The sequence below is a fragment of the Saccoglossus kowalevskii genome, chromosome 13 (assembly GCF_978046115.1).
Source record: "Saccoglossus kowalevskii chromosome 13, keSacKowa6.1, whole genome shotgun sequence".
Lineage (NCBI taxonomy): Eukaryota > Metazoa > Hemichordata > Enteropneusta > Harrimaniidae > Saccoglossus > Saccoglossus kowalevskii.
Genome location: NC_140653.1, coordinates 12410296 through 12414847, shown reverse-complemented (window position 1 = coordinate 12414847; position 4552 = coordinate 12410296). Strand labels below are relative to the sequence as shown.

At 33.6% G+C, this 4552-nt stretch overlaps 1 long non-coding RNA gene across 1 annotated transcript; it reads left to right on the top strand.

Moving 5' to 3' along the window:
* On the top strand, window positions 1–2760 carry LOC102802153 (uncharacterized). The gene is made up of 2 exons (XR_438371.3): window positions 1–258; window positions 2321–2760. It is a non-coding gene; the product is annotated as an uncharacterized LOC102802153 (long non-coding RNA).
* Window positions 2761–4552: the final 1792 nt, after the last annotated feature.

Below are 4552 nucleotides of genomic sequence, written 5' to 3'. Positions count from 1 at the left end.
CGGTGTAATCCGACTACCCCAAGCGCCATCGCCGCCCAGATTTCACAACACATCATATGAATTCAAATTTAAACAGTGACGTCATTAATCGTAGTTGAGTACGAAAATAACTGCAGCGAGATCGTGTCGAGGCAAATATATACCCTCAATTACAACAATTCGGATAAAACCACGGCAAGGGGACGATTCGGAGAAAGCGTGTGTACCGTTGATCTGTGCTGGTGTTGTTATCGTGTCAATATTTACAGAATTACTAAAGTGAGTTATATTCATTGAATTTATTATACAGCATTATATATTTACAAAACCGAATCAATATACTACATATAGTATCATGTAATATGTATAGTGTCGTGTATTATGAGGAAATGTCTAATAACGCATAAATAGAGTATCCAGTATGTTTGCTGAGAACAAACGTTTGGGAATTACTGAATGACGATATGTTGATCACGACTGTCTTTTAAATGAACTTGATCACAAACCATGGTTACCGATCTAAAATTTGACACCCGAGTGCGGTGAGTTGTAATTGTGTGCACTATGCGAGGGTTTGAGGGGAAATCACTGCAGTAAAGTACCACGAGAGTAAATGTGTTTCAGCCAGTCTTAAATGGAAATGCATATAAATGTGCGAAATGACAGATGTTTAACTGTTGCACTTATATCCATTAGATTAATTCAACACATATTCATTAGTCGTGTACAGATTATTAATCGTGCCTCCGCTAACCCTACCGTAGATATCTAAAATCCAAAACAAATTTATGTGTAATTAATTCGCCCACTTGCATAATGTTTTCCGTCTCCACATCAGTATTAAGCTGTTTGTTCAGCTACATAATAACAGAAACAAATATGGGAGTGGATATTGTATATCAGAGTAAATATGAAGTTACTGTATTTACTTTACCATTGCATTCCGTGGGTCTTTAAAATATTCTGGTATGGTGAATTCTGCCCAATGGTGAAAATGTTTTAGAAGATATTTCATATTAGGAATATTTTTGATGAGGAAAAATAAATATTTAATCACAAATATGTTCCATTGTGTACTAATGATAGCTGTTACGTAAAGTTGGTGTAACCATGGATACAGTACATTATTCTTTGCACAATATGTTGTTTTTAAGTAACCCTTCAACCATTGTGATTGTAACATTCATGCTTTCTTCAACTATATCATGTATGGTAATTCTATACCAAATTGAATACCATGGATGTTTCTGCTACATCATATGTGGGTGTGGGAGGGACATTTTCGTGGATGATTTTTGTGAGAAATATTGACCATTGCTTATCTCCATCAATACACTAATCAGCTTTATTCTTTTGGTAAATAATGTATTTTTGGTTTGTATTAAAATTGATGGTATTGTTGTAAAAATAAAATAAAATCCGTGAGACAAATCAACCACATATAATTGGTTGTTGTACTATTAATGCTATTTTAATCTAGCTACAGGGTCGTCGTGATAAACAGGCAATTTGGTCAATCACTTTAATTATATGAATGAGATTTGGTGACCAAAAAAACAGGTATTAAATCAGCTATCAAACTAATAATCTATGTTTATAAGATGAGCGGTCTAATAATTTTACATCAATGATTTGATATCTTCAGACGAATAATTATTAACTTTTGTTCAATTGCATTGGTGAAAATTGAATTCCAATAAGCAATTTATTAACAATAATTAATATTATTATTCATCTGTCACCGTAACGCCATAAGTTACAGCGTGCCGTAATTTTGCGTTATTGCACTGGGTATTTTCATCCTACCATATTAGGAAATGCGAATCTCAAATATTGACCGATTACGCGCGTGCGCGTCCTCTAATAATAAAAAAACAAACATGGCAGCTACCAGAGTTTGACCGGACTACACACAAATAAGTTCGCGGATTCTGTTCTAAACTTTTTGGATTTCGGCATTCCCATGATGTATCCTTAGGAGGAAAAGATGTATAATAATAAGGTCATTACGAGGATACCCTAAAATAAACACTCGTACGCCGTCCGGTCGACCTCCGCTGTACTGTCTTCGTGCATACCTTTCGGTATCCACGTAATAACCTCATAATATTGTCTTCTATGTATTTATTTTTTAAACTGAGTGGATAATTGTGTGTTTTGTATCGGTTATAATCTGTAATCCACAATATTTGATAAAATGTGCTATTCTAATATCTTGCCACCCGCTTCAGATAAAATACACTCAATGATCAGCTCTTCTCAAAATGCGACGTTGTTGATAATAACAGAAGTATGTTTTTCTAATGACACCTTGGTTTAATTTGCTTTGCTTTTTTTTCAGATGAAAGTTGAAGTAGTATTTGTACTATCAGTGCTAATCCTGGCTTCGTTGCCGGATATGGTCACCTCCTGCGGTGGTCAGATCTGTAAGATATGCGCCGAAGCTGGAGCAATACCAAGGAACAAGCAAGTGGCGTGTTCACGTTCGCATCTTAGTCGACAATGTCACAACTGTATGAAGAGTCTGAGAAATATGATACATGACAATAAAACATCGTGATGGAGATAATAAAATGCGTTCATCAATAGAAATCGTCGAGTGTTAATCTTGACTGTGCTGTACCATGATTTAGTCAATTTCTTCTGAACTCTACAGAGTAGTCATATTTACATTTTAACATTATCAAGGATAGACATATAAATCCGTTCCGCCAATGGAATCACGAAAACTAAATATCAGTAGGCTTGTAGAACGGGTGAATAAAAACGACATGAAAATTACTTATTATATGTATGTGTCTTTGGAGTATTTACACTTTACTTGTTTTTAGACAAATTTAAAATATTTAAAAAATCATAAATCTTTCATATGAATGTTTAAAGTAATGATTTAATATGTTACAGGGCTGTTAGGACATCTCCTTATCATACTGTAATTAGATTACTAATTATTTACTAATTATTACTTATCATACTGTAATTAGTAATCTATTAAGAGGTTGATGTATACCTTACAAGCTGTTGAACATATTATGTTAACTAACTGTCAGAATCTGTTGTTTGATCTTCTAAAGTTCAAATATCGTTGGAGTATATAATCAAATAATTTTGGAATAATAGGTGTATTTACATAATATCATCCCCGAGGTTAGTCATATCAGGAAACTTCAGGAGATATGACGTTGTATACGGATAAAACAAAAGTATTTGGAAATTTCGAAAGGATAGACTGTGGAAATTGAGATACAAAATCTTGAATCATTTAAGCATTTGTCTCTGAATATTTTTTTTTCAAATGTAATATAATACAAAACTGAGACGTTGAAGAAATATTAAAAACTTTGAATGACGTCACTGTATATTCATACATTCGGGGTGTGAAATATATAATTTGTTATCAGATGAATCTGTTTCAGGATTTAGGGAAGTGAAAATGTTTAGATTGTTTGCCATAGTATCAAGTAGATTTCAAGTTGATCTTACATACTGTTTATACAATATTGCTTTTTAACCCACATAAAAATGCTATTACAAAATGAATCATGGGATTTAGAATTCGGGATCATAAAAGTCATCTCGCCACTGCATGCAGACCTCAGAATTGTTCAACAGATAATAAACAATCCATGTCTATTTAAGTAAATTAATTTAATTAATTTCTAGTTCTGATCTCCATTAAATAAGTAGCTTATATATGTTATATAATTACTCGTTCCACTCTCTTATTGGGTGTGGAGCAATTGATACACAACCAGAATATTATCCCGTGTTTCAATTTATCTCTATTCAATACAGTCAAATTCATGTTCAGTCCTGTTACATTGTTCACAATCATCATACACAAAATGAACACTGAAAGTCACCGCTGGAATGACGCATGCTAAATTATGGTAATCGTCTATATGGTATTAGTGTATTGAATTTAAATACTCGCATGTGCGGTATTTAATCTCTGATTTTAAATCCTGTAGTTCACAAGGTTACGTATCATATTAGTTATTATGCTGTCAATTTTACACCGTTTCACATTAAAACAATGTAACTGTAAAAACGTTGTTTATCAACGGTCCATTTGTTAGCAACGCAAAGACATTCCTGTAACTTCATGGTGTTGGTTTCATTCCACTAATAAGCTGACCTAAAAATAAACCAATTAATTTTTTAATTTTCTCTCAGGTAAGTACCATTTCGATCGCGTAAATCGCCTAGGTTAGAGCATGACCGGCATTCGACTTGGTTGTCACCCCATCCCCCCTAACAGCCGTTTACCTGTCGATTCATTGTGTGTGCATTAGTACGTTCTAATATAATTGGTCTTTCCCCAATAATTTCCCGAGATGCACTGTCAGTAGGCGTGTCTTGTTTATCTCAGTTTCGTCAGAATTTTAGCTGGCGTGTACATTCACCAATTAAAGCTGAGTTGGTGACTTTGCTGGCATTCTCATCTATGGTAAACTTATTAGTGGTAAGGAGTTATTTGGTACATGTTAAAATCAAAATTGTCAGAGCTCTATCTTAAATGGGATACCAAAAATAACGGTCAAAATAGACAATCTATATTTCATGACCATTT